Raw genomic sequence first — 13,853 nt, 5'->3', positions numbered from 1 at the left:
TCTGACTTTATATCTTACAATTCTGACTTTATATCACACAATTCTGACTTTATATCTTACAATTCTGACTTTATATCACACAATTCTGACTTTATAGCTCACAATTCTGACTTTATAACTCACAATTCTGACTTTATAACTCACAATTCTGACTTTATATCACACAATTCTGACTTTATATCTCTCAATTCGGACTTTATATCTCACAATTCTGACTTTATATCTCACAATTCTGACTTTATATCTCACAATTCTGACTTTATATCACACAATTCTGACTTTATCTCACAATTCTGACTTTATATCACACAATTCTGACTTTATATCACTCAATTCTGACTTTATATCTCACAATTCTGACTCTGTATCACTCAATTCTGACTGTATCACAATTCTGACTTTATATAACAATTCTGACTTTATATCACACAATTCTGACTATATCTCACAATTCTGACTTTATATCACACAATTCTGACTATATCTCACAATTCTGACTTTATATCACACAATTCTGACTTTATAACTCTCAATACTGACTTTATATCTCACAATTCTGACTTTATATCACACAATTCTGACTTTATATCTCTCAATTCTGACTTTATATCTCACAATTCTGACTTTATATCTCACAATTCTGACTTTATATCTCACAATTCTGACTCTGTATCACTCAATTCTGATTTTATATTTCACAATTCTGACTCTGTATCACTCAATTCTGACTATATCACAATTCTGACTTTATATAACAATTCTGACTTTATAACACATTATTCTGACTACATCTCACAATTCTGACTTTATATCACACAATTCTGACTTTATATCACTCAATTCTGACTTTATATAACAATTCTGACTATATCACACAATTCTGACTCTGTATCACTCAATTCTGACTATATCTCAATTCTGACTTTATATAACAATTCTGACTTTATATCACACAATTCTGACTATATCTCACAATTCTGACTTTATATCACTCAATTCTGACTTTATATCTCAATTCTGACTTTATATCACAATTCTGACTTTATATCACTCAACTCTGACTTTATATCACAATTCTGACTTTATATCACTCAACTCTGACTTTATATCACAATTCTGACTTTATATCACAATTCTGACTTTATATCTCGCAATTCTGACTTCTTTTCTCACAATTGCGAGTTTATATCACACAATTCTGACTTTATATCACACAATTCTGACTTTATATCTCACAATTCTGACTTTATATCACACAATTCTGACTTTATATCTCACAATTCTGACTATATATCACACAATTCTGACTTTATATCTCACAATTCTGACTTTATATCACACAATTCTGACTTTATATCAAACAATTCTGACTTTACATAACAATTCTGACTTTATATCTCACAATTCTTACTTTTCTCAGAATTGTGAGATATAAACTCGCAATTGTGAGTTATAAAGTCCAATTCTGAGGAGAAAGACGGATTTTTCTTTTTCAGAATTCAGAATTGTGACATTTAAGCTCGCAATTACCTTTTTTTACTTTTTATTCTGGCGTAAACAAGCTTCCATAATCAATTGCATGGAAACCCTTCTCATTTTCTTTTGAAAATGTATACATTTTAATTGAATCTTTTGGATGTGTCCAATTGGTGAACGTTGCCCTTTCTTTGGATAACTGACAAAAGATGTCTGTCTTCAAAAAAAAAAAAAAGGAAGAAAAAAAAAAGATGCTGCTTGTTGAGTTGACAGATGGATTCCTTGTTTTTTTTCCCTCCATACACTCAATGAAGGTTAATGGCATTTCGTGGCATCATGATCCCTGGGCATACAATCCTACAACTCTCTAGGTGTCCGCTGCTGCCTCCTCCCTCACGCTCTGTTCCAGAGTTACGAGGTGACATTGATGAACCATCTGTTCAGTGCATGTCACCCCCAGCAGTGCCTGTGATGGGCGTCAGGGCGAGAAGCTTTCTGACACTTCCCACTGCCTGCTCAGCTACTTTCAGCCCCAAAATAATCACCACCGACCAGGAGCAAGTCATCAGTCTGTCCGTAGAGACTCACAAGAGGGTTTGAGTTGAAACGGAAGATGGGATACGAACTTGTCTGGCTTATTGGAGCAAAGGGTGAATCTCACAAAACTTGCCAAGTCATTTCATACCAAAATCTAAGGCAAATGTATATTTTACTGTTTAATGACCATTAAGATTTCTTAGCTTTTCGTTGCTTTTGAATTATTATAATGCAATATATATTGCCAAAAGTTTTGGGACGTCTGCCTTTACATGCACATGAACTTTAATGACATTGCATTCTTAATTCGTAGTGTTTAATATGGAGTTGGCCCACCCTTTGCATCTATAACAGCTTCAACTCTTCTGGGAAGGCTTTCCACAAGATTTAGTGTGTTTATGGGAATTTTTGACCATTCTTCTAGAAGCGCATTTGTGAGGTCAGGCACTGATGTTGGACGAGAAGGCCTGGCTCGCAGTCTCCGCTCTCTAATTCATCCCAAAGGTGTTCAATCGGGTTGAGGTCAGGACTCTGTGCAGGCCAGTCGAGTTCCTCCACACCAAACTCACTCATCCATGTCTTTATGGACCGACGCTTGTTCACTGGTGCTGGAACAGGAAGGGGACATCCCCAAACTCTTCCCACACTTGGAAGCATGAAATTGTCCAAAATGTCTTGGTATGCTGAAGCATTAAGAGTTCCTTTCACTGGAACTAAGGGGCCAAGCCTAACCCCTGAAAAACAACCCCACACCATAATCCCCCCTGCACCAAACTTTACACTTGGCACAATGCAGTCGTTGTGCATTGGGCAACCGCGAAACCCAGACTCGTCCATTGGATTGCCAGACAGAGAAGCATGATTGGTCACTCCAGAGAACACGTCTCCACTACTCTAGAGTCCAGTGGCGGCGTGCTTTACACCACTGCATCCGATGCTTTGCATTGCACTTGGTGATGTAAGGCTTTGATGCAGCTGCTCGGCCATGGAAACCCATTCCATGAAGCTCTCTACGCACTGTTCTTGAGCTAATCTGAAGGAGGTCTGTAGCTATTGACTCTGCTGAAAGTTGGCGACTTCTGCGCACTGTGCGCCTCAGCATGCGCTGACCCCGCTCTGTGATTTTACGTGGCCTATCACTCCGTGGCTGAGTTTGTTATAATACCACTGACAGTTGACCGTGGAATATTTAGTAGTGAGGAAATTTCACGAATGGATTTATTGCACAGGTGGCAACCTATCACGGTAACATTTACTGAGCTCCTGAGAGTAACCCATTCTTTCACAAATGTTTGTAGAAGCGTCTGCATGCCTAGGTGCTTGATTTTATCAGTATTTGAGAGAAATATCCAAACCTTTTCACTCGGCACAAGGATCAGTTGGGATCCTCTGGATGATGGATTATCATGTTTACTGTTATTACCTTGTCAATTCATAATAAAAGAGCCTTGTTTGCAGTTGTACCACCCTGACATTTGAGAATACTGTATACAAATTGCTGAACAAAAGTTTTTCAATTATCTCAACAGCTTTAAAACTACTGATATTTATGAAATGTGTTTATATGAAAGGTTTCCAACCTAAATTGATTTAGGTTTTTTTTAAGAAACCATTTTAATCTTTGTCTATTAAAACATGAAATATGTATTATTTAAATATACAAAAAATGTATTCAAACTAAATAGGCTTATAACTCCATAAGAGGCTGTGTATACGTCAGAGTTATGTGTTCATTTATGCCGTTTAATGTTATTTGTATATGCAGGAACAGTTAAAGAACTGTGCGAATGTGCATGTTACATCTAAAAAGAGAAATGTGAACCTCTCCAGTTTGAGAGTGGGCGTTCTGGCTTTTTTGAAGCGCTGAAGTTCAAATGCACAGCTCTTTCAGCTGGCCTACACTCATGCTGGATGTACGGCTATATCAACCGTTTGGCTGGTATGTAGTTCTGTAGGAGTTGTGCCGTTTTTGGTTTTATTTTTGGATCAAAAGCAGGAGAGAGGAGGAACAGCTTCATCCTCCACATACGGGCCTACGGTTTCAGGAGGCCATGATCCTTAAGAATTGAGTCACTCCTGTTTGCTTCGTACACACATCACTTCCACATCTTGTGTTTGCACCTTGTTGCATGTAAGATCACGGAAAATTAAGTGAAACTGCATTTTCTGCAGAGCACATCGTGCCCCTTCCATCTTCAGTCTAATTATGTTGGATGAGCTCAATTGTGCATGCAGAACTTAGATTAACTTTCTGAGAAAAAAAATGAAGTTTCAAAGAAAATGCATGATGCTTTCTTGCATCTACGTTTCAAGACAATTATAGTGCAAAAAATATTCTACATCCAATGGAGGCTACTAAAGTCTAGAACCATTGGAACAGGATGTGTAAATCTGTAGAAATAGTCCTGTGCTGGTTATACTTTGACAGCTTTTCTCTTTTCTAATTTGTTCTATGCACTAAAGAAAATCTTGCTGACCAGAGAACTGATTCAGCAATGAATAAGGTGAGTTCTTTTTTAAATTGCATTTTTTGTAAAAAAATCTTTAGGCAGTCTGATTGCATAAGGAGTCCAGATCTGCATGTATCCTGTGTGTTTTATAACTTTTTTTTTTTTTTGCAAATGTAGCAAGTTAGGTTTATGCATACAGAAAATGTACATTCTGTGTATATAGTATACATACTATATTCTACACAAACAATAAGATAATAATATTTTCCAAACAAAAATATTCCAATTTTTTTTTTATTTAAATGTAAAGTTTTGCCTCTTTGTCGCCATCTCTGTTTGAAATCTGCAATTGCAGTTATTTGCGGAATTATCATCTTTATGTAGGTTGTGCATCGGCGACTCCTCAGCGCGGATGAATCTAATGTTTTGAGGATTAGGGGAGAGCGGGGCACAACCTAACGCAGGGTTAGTTATAACACACATGGTTTAAAATTTTCCACACATGCTAGGATGACGAAACTTGGTGTATTTACTAGTTGCCATATCAACATTATTTAGAGAAAAAATTGCAGCAAAATTAAAAAATCTTTGGAAGATATCACTGAACATTTATTTAACCATAGCAAATGTATTAAGTTTATTTTTCATCTCTGTTTTTTGTGTTTATTTAAAATAAGCCAAATCTGATATTATCTTCTATCTGTTATTTAAGAGTTGAGATCGTTCTTTAATGCTGATCTAACAGCAGAAGACACAAGCCGGGTTTAAATCCCAGTTGTGCAGGTGGGGAATGTTGTGTCACTGCATTACAATGAGCCCCTATTAGAACTAGGCTTTTATATTCTATACTTTTATGAATTATTTTGAGAAAAAGGTGAATAATGGCTGCGAATCAATGTTCAGAAATTATGAATTATTATTATTATGTTTTTAACTATGCTGTATAGCTGTATTTAGCGATGTGTTTGTTGTCAAACTCAAAAATTACTATATTTTTAATGATAAAAAAACCCATTATTTTATTTAAAAAAGTTAATAATTGTATTTTACTGAACAAAATATTTTAGTTTGTCTTGGATTTTTTTTTATTATTATATCAGGTAACATTTTAAGCTGTCATTTGGTCATGTTAAAATGTACCCCACATATGGGGCATGTTGTCACATTTCACTTCCATTCTTTCGGGGTAAATCAAGAAAAAAGTATACACTGTATTAATGAAACAAAACCACATAATTGTACTAGACGTGTGAATGAGAACCATTTTCTTTTCTTTCTCTCTCTGTTTTGTTAACACATTAATTTTCGTTCAATACCCACACGTTCCACTTCTTGGCTCAGACTCTGTAATCTTTGCAGCTTTGCTATGCTATTTGGCACAATCATACAGTTGATAAACTTAAGTTCAAATGGCCCTCAATGGTCATGCTCTTATGGCATCAGGCTAAAAGCCTTTAGCCAGATGGCCATATTCCTCCCATGCTAAATGAATCCAGTGCTAATCTACAGTCTTAACATGTAAAAACACCACATTTGTGATAAGAATGATCTTAGTCCAAAGGAATAGATCAAAAGTTCACAAAGGATGCAAAAGTGATATGTGATCCATACGATTGTGCACTATTTAAGTCATACAATAGTGTTATATGAAGAATAATCGGGTTTACAGATAATCTTGATGTCCACCCCAGCTCTTCTCACCGTGTTCAAGTAGTGATTGTTAGATTTGTGAACAAATTGCTATTTTGATTTGGATCTTTTCAGTGAATTGATTAAGCTGGTTCACATAAATGGGGGAGAATGATTTGTTTAAAAGTCAAAAAAAAACAAAAAAAACATTTGTTGGTTAAAATGAACTAACAGTAATAATATTTGACATTGATTATTATTTGTTTGTTTTGTTTTTTCCTCTCACATTTCACCAGTATTAAGCCTCTCGTAAAACTTGATTTTGCCGTCAGGAAAAAAAAAACTGTTTTTACTCTAAAACAACACATCTTTAAAAGTATTAAACTGTTTAAACTGTGGGACAGAATGTGCTAAAAATCTATTTAAATGCACATTTTCGAGCCAAATCAGCCAGTTTGTGTAATTGACATATCAACAACATTTGAATAAATCCCTTGCGTCATATTTTCTGCCTATATTGAGATGCTGTGTCGCTGCCAAATTGCTAGTTTGTGGTGGAATGAGTCTGTGGTGCAGATGGGAGGGTGATATAATTAAGCCTAATTTTCTGTTTTCTGTTCTTATGATAACAGGGTAAACCACAGACTCTCACAACCCAGTCCCAGCATAACAGAATGTCTTCAGAAAGTTGCGTGATGCCTACAGATTTTCATAGACACAGAGACTGTTATTTCAGGCAAGTACAATTAGCAAACTCTAAATGTTTGCCTCCAATGCCTTAGGGAGTTTATACACTGCAAAACCAAAAAATCTTCCTCAGAGGTCACCCGTGCACCGGAACTAGATCGTATGACCGTTACCGGAAGTGATTATAGTTTACAAATAAATATGGATATTTTTCTTACACAAATACATCTCTTTGCTTCAGAAGGCCACTGGAGCTGTGTGGATTACTTTTTACGATGGATGGATGCGCTTCTTTGGACTTCAAAAAAATGAGACCATTCCCATTATAAAGCTTGGAAGAGCCCTATGTTTGGCTGAAAGAAGAAAGTCATGTACACCTAGGATGGCTTGAGGGTGAGTAAATTATGGGATAATTTTCACTTTTGGGTCAACTAACCCTATAATACCTTAAATCTTTGCTTCTCAATAAATGTATCTTGATTTAAGAATGTTTAGATATTTGTACTGAAAAACGAGACAAAAATACAGGGGAAGAACTGAATTGGTTATTTTTGTCGCCAAACTCTGAAAACCCCAAAACTACTACAACTAATCTCTTCTCCATGCCAATCTCTCACATTCAAAGGATGTTCTCTGGTGTTCCTGAGGGTACTGTTCACTTATTTCCTGTTTCTTGACCTCAGCTGCAGATCAGTGTCTTTTAAGTGTTCCTTCAAGCTATTCTGGTTGTGAAGGTTAATCGAAAACAATGGCTAGCTGCTGGGATTTGCAAAGCTGCCGCATTTAATCCCCTCATTCACTGTGAGATAAACTCTGGATTTTCCACAAGATCTTCTCTTAATTTGTGAAGATTATCTACAGTGGATAATTCCCACCAGCAAATATATAGACACAGCTTGTCGTCAATTGCTTAAGCAGGAAGTATCCATATATTTTGTGTATATTATATACAATGTGATCCAAAAGTTTGAGGCCACATTTAAATGATAGGGTTTTTTCCCCATGTGAATCTTATTTTAATTTAAGAAGTTTAACTGGAATATATATATGCATATATGCATTTTATATATAATATAATTTTTACTGTGCAACTTTTCACTCAAATTGGCATACTGTTAATATGATTTAGAATTTTTAAAAAAAAGTGTCATGGAGGGGTGAGGTGTCTAAAATTCAGGGGTGCCTCAGGGCTCCGTATTTGGACCTTTTCTCTTCTCCACCTACATTTCATCACTAGGATCTGTCATTCAGAAAGATGGCTTTTCCTATCACTGCTATGATGACACACAACTCTACCTCTCATTCCAGACAGATGATTTGACGGTAGCTGCTCGTATCTCAGTATGCCTGACAGACGTTTCTTGCTGGATGAAGGACCACCGCCTTCAACTAAACCTTGCGAAGACAGAACTGCTTCATCGCTTCATCAGATCTTCTCCATTCAGCTAGGTTAGTCAACCATAACTCCTTCCAGGACAGCCTATAACCTTGTAGTTGTGATCAATGATCAGTAAAACTTCACATACCACATTGCTAGAACTGCCCAGTCCTGCAGATACAACATTAGGAAGATCAGGCTCTTCCTATCGGAGCATGCTTCTTTCCAAGCTCTTGTTCTATCCAGGCTGGACTATTGTAATGCTCACTTGGCAGGCCTTCCATCATGGACTGTCAAACCCCTGATCCAGAATGAGCAAGAGTGGTCTTTAACAAGCCAAAGGGAGCACATGTCACACCTCTCTTCATAAACTTGCACTGGTTGCCAATTGCTGCTTGCATTAAATTCAAGGCACTGATGTTTGCCTCCCGTACAACCACTGGCTTTGCACCCCTATACCTGAACTCACTACTTGCGTTCTGCAAGTGAACAGAACCGTGTGGTGCCATCCCAAAGAGGCACAAAATCACTTGCACGGACTTTGACTGTTCCAACTTCCAAGCTGGTGGAATGACCTGCCTCAGTCAAGTCAACCCGAGTTGCTGAGTCTTTAGCCATTTTCAAGAGATGGCTGATGACGCATCTTTTCATCAACACTTGACCCATTAATACTAACACTTACTATTCAATCTAGCAAGAAACACCTTGCTATCCTGTGCTAGACTAACTAGTACTTGTCACAGCTATTGTTGGTTTTGTAAGTTGCTTTGCATAAAAGCATCTGTTAAATGAATAGAAGTTTTTTGCCCCCCATCCTTTTTTTTATTTTATTAAAAGCCGCGTTTCCACCGAAATTACCCGGAACAATTTGTACCAGGAACTTTTTTTACAGGAACTTTTTTCCCCCCAGACCTGTTCCTGTCTGTGTTTCCATTGCGGTCTAAAGTACCGTGAACATTCGGCAAATTAGTCCGGTGATGTAGGACTGCGCGCGGCTGCTCCTCCCAGTCACCGACGAACAGTAATCATTTTTGCGCGACACTGTCTGCAACAATAACAAGGGGAGGAGATGCAAGCAGCGCTGCTTTTGCTGGTTATGTATTGGTTTACTAAAGAGGTAATTAACAAAACTGCAGAAAAGAGATGAGCACTGATACTAAAGCGTAATCTGAAAGCTCGTAAAGCTAGATTTAAAATAAGACAACGCATGTTATTATCAGCTATTACGGATATTGACCGTGCGATTGCTGAGACGAACGCCTGCCATCGGACAGAAAGAGCAAGACTGATATTTACTGAACGCAGAGCGAACCTCGCAAAAGACCTTTAAAAATGCCGGTTGAAATAAAATGCTGCGTTAGCTCAACCAATCAGCATGTTCAGCGCCCAAGTCCCACCCCCGTAAGTTCCCGAACTTTGAAAAAGTACTACCTCGTGAGCAGGGCCGTTTGGAGGGGGAAATATTTATCCAGAACTTCATTTAGACCCCGGTTCCTGCGGTCGAAACACACCAAGTACCACCCCAAAGTTCCTATTTCCTGAGGAAAGTTCCTGCGGTGGAAATGCAGCTATAGTCACATGACACACATCTTAGAAAATCTTTATTATTGGTTTTAGTTGCTTTAAAGCAGAACATGGCCAGACTTGTAACTTGTTGACTCCATTTTGTTTTTAAACCTAAACAAGTACAGTATCTTGCATTTTTCCCCGCTGAAAATATGTAATTTTAGAGGCCCTTAAAGGGACGTGGTTATGGGAAGAAAAATGTTTGCATTTCCCAGAAGAAAAAAAAAACCCCACAATGACGCCTATAGTTTAAAGGCTTCATGCATTTCAGCCATTTTAATTCTTGTTCAAAATGAGGCTGCAGGTTAACAGCAGAAATGTATTAAAAGACATCAAACGACCTTCATTTGCATCACAATCCAATCAAAACAAAACACATAAAGCACATCTGATTGTTGGACTCTCATCGGCCCACCACGTGTGTGATTTTTCCTGTGGAGAATTGTGATGAGTGATATTGTGCGGTACTAAGAGTGGGTGGCGTAAATAAACTCAATTTCATACTCTCGCAAGGCTGCGGCAGATGCCTGGGGCAGATGATGTAAATACAGCAGCGGCTCCTCGGCATGTCGAGGAGCTCGGCTCGGCGCCCGGAGAGAGTAAGACTGATAATTACCACTGCACATTATGACAGCGACACTTCCCCCAGTGTCATCACTTACTGCTTTCCTCCTTATCACGACGTATAGATGGCCATCATAAGACAATATTCCAGTGGAATGTTTTTCCTGTGCCGATAAAGGTTAAATGTGGGACCCAGAAATCTTGCAATAAGATGTGAATTCTCTGTAGTGACAGTGCAGGCTTTTTTTCTTTTCTTTTTTGGATAAAGGATGGATGGTTTTTACTCTGGGATTTCATTTAAAGCCACAAGCTATGAAAATCTTTGAATGTCAGTCACCCCGAACAGGTCACTGCGAAACCAGTGACCTTTACTTTTAAAAAGAATAGCAAAAGCACATCAAACAAGGCCTCAGACTGTTCCCCAGACAGCTCTCGCTCAACACAAGTCGATACGTTTAAAAAAAAAAAACATCTTAAGACTGTATTTTCTGCTTTAACGTGGAGTTCATCCAACAAGGTCCTTGTGTTGGTTAAGATCATTCCTTGAATATCTATGTTTTAGGACTGAATTGTTAATAATGCTGCTGAGTGGAAGCACCATCATGTGTGGTTCACTTTAAAGTGCCCCTATTATTTTTTTTTTTCAAATATTACATTTTGTGTAGTGTGTAATATAGCTGTTTGTGAAAGTAAAAGGCCCTCAAAGTTTTAAAGATCAAAGTGCACAAAGAATAACGTTATTGTCTCTTAACTCTTTCCCCACCAGCGTTTAAAAAAAAAAGGTTGCCAGCCACAATTTTCACAAAAATTGAATGGCCCATAGAATATCTTGTTGTATTAATATCTGAGCATGCAATATATCAAAAGAAAAAGCAGACCCTCTGCTTTTAAACAAAAAATAAATAAATACAATTTATTTTAGCTTCATGCATTCCTTTTTTATCAACACTTAAAGGGTTAGTTCACCCAAAAATGAAAATTCTGTCATTAATTACTTACCCTCATGTCGCTCGACACCCGTAAGAGCTCCGTTCATCTTCGGAACACAAATGAAGATATTTTTGTTGAAATCCGATGGCTCAGAAAGGCCTCCATTGGCACAATGCACTTTACACTCTCACGACCCATAAAAGATACTAAAGACGTCGTTACCAAGTCCATCTCACTACAGTGGTTCTACAATAACTTTATGAAACGACGAGAATAGTTTTTGTGCGCAAAAAAAAACTAAATAATGACTTATATAGCGATGACCGATTTCAAAACACTGCATCATGAAGCTTCGAAGCGTTATGAATCAGTGAGTCGAATCATAATTCGGATCGCGTGTCAAACCGCCAAAAGCTGAAATCGCGTGACTTTGGCGATCCAAACTGCTGAATCAACTCACTGATTCATAACGCTTCGAAGCTTCATGATGCAGTGTTTTGAAATCGGTCATCACTTTATAAGTCGTTATTTAGGTTTTTTTTGCGCACAAAAACTATTCTTGTCGCTTCATAAAGTTATTGTAGAACCTGCACTGTAGTGAGATGGACTTTGTAACGACGTACCTTTTTATGGGTCTTGAGAGTGTAAAGCGCATTGTGCCAATGGAGGCCTTTCTGAGCCATCGGATTTCAACTAAAATATCTTCATTTGTGCTCTGAAGATGAACGGAGGTCTTACGGGTGTCGAACGACATGAGGGTAAGTAATTAATAACAGAAGTTTCATTTTTGGGTGAACTAACCTTTTAAATATGGGTACGTTTCATAAAGCAACATTTTGAGCAAAAAGCTGAGAAAATCATGTTTTTGTCAAAGAATATATCCATATCAGATTCAGAGCGATGATCAATCCCAGATGGAGTAGATCGAGTCCATCAACACCCCCAAAGCTTCACAGTCCTATAGCTCGCCCTGGGTCGACATTTCATTCAGTAACATTAGATAGTTTTGATTTATATGATGTTTAATGTTAATGATCACGTTATTTTACATATGCATCTGCTTACATACGATTGCTTGTTTTTTGCGTCATCTTCGCCTGTTTTGATCAGGAGATTCTGTACTCATTCAGAAGATGCGTAATAGCGCCCCCTAGCGTATAACATTGACAACACTGAAACCCTGAAACCCTGAAAATTCTGTGTTTGGCGGGAAAGCATTTTCTCACAAATAACAGAAAATTCTGTGTTTGGTGGGGAAAGAGTTAAAAGAAAGGAACAAGTCATCAGCAATTCCATTCTCACTTCTGTGACACATCTACGTAGGTTTTGTAACAAATTTGCATAATGCCAGCCTATGGTCTTCATTGGCTGCCCATTGAACAACGTCTACTTTGTTATTTTGATCCGCCCTCAAACACTGTAGTTGTAGCTGAGAATCAACACGTCGTGTTGCACTTCCAAACAATGAGGACTAGCGCTGGAATTGATACGGTTAAACCGGCGCCTTTGTAACTGTTCGTTTCACTGTCAATCAAGTGCTGAGGAAGATCCGGAGGGGAAATTTAAATATGGTAATGGGAGTTTAGTTTCTAACACGCGCTGTAAGTGGTAGAAAAGTTTTTTTTTGATCTTCAGTGTTAAACATGAAACATTTTTAACATTTTATCATTGTGGTATCATGGTGGTTGTGAATGTGCAATCGTCCACCGCTCACCCCTCCTTTTCGAAGCACATAGAGAAGCTAAGGTGGCTGACACAGGACAAAGATGTCATTGTCTGAGACAGCAGTGAGTAGCTAGCGCTCTGTAGAGCAGTTTGTCCATTTAGGGCTACTGTAAAAACATGACGGCGCAAAATGACGACTTCATTGTAAGGGGACCTGCGCAGTGTATGTAGATAAACATGGCTCATTCTAAGGTAATAAAAACATAAAAGTTTGTTATGTAAGGTCTTTATACACCTTTGAAAACATAATTATGTATATTATATTGCATTTCTGTAAATAGATCCTCATACATGCTACACACTGCACCTTTAAATCATTATCTAGCATTCCGCCTTTATTCAGTAGAGCTAAATTTATTAGAACAATAATTAATTCTCCTTTGTACATTCAGGGTCAGCATTTTCTTGCAATTGGAATACATTTTTCCCATTTACTTATGAATGTGATTTTGCTTGGATATAAATCTACAGAAGTTATTATTTTTGCTAACCTTAAGAGTATCTATTTCGATTAAACCATCAGATGTTTGCCTTTACACACACTGTATTTAAATGAGTGTATTGTTGAACTTCTAGATGAACACAAATCAAGAAAGGAACTTCATATTCTTCAGTCAACGTGATATCAAAATGGATTTGTTATAAATACTAACAAAAATATAAAAACTATTAAAATAATTAAATTAATTAATATTAAATAATAAAAAATATATAATAACAGTCTTTTTTTTGCAGATATCCCCTATGCTACTTAAGTTTCAACCAATGAGTTCTAGCTGTGTTTTAGGTGTCGTCTGGTTCTATTCTAATATGAAATGCTCATTTTTCTTGAACCGATCAATTCCCAGTGCACACAATCCTGTACACATTGTTTTCTCAGTAAGTAAAATGTTTTATGAAAACTGTTGACC

This window comes from Gobio gobio (assembly GCF_949357685.1).
Source record: "Gobio gobio genome assembly, chromosome: 4".
In the NCBI taxonomy this organism is placed as follows: domain Eukaryota; kingdom Metazoa; phylum Chordata; class Actinopteri; order Cypriniformes; family Gobionidae; genus Gobio; species Gobio gobio.
The sequence above is the reverse complement of the archived record's forward strand: the minus strand, read 5'-3'. Positions refer to the sequence as shown.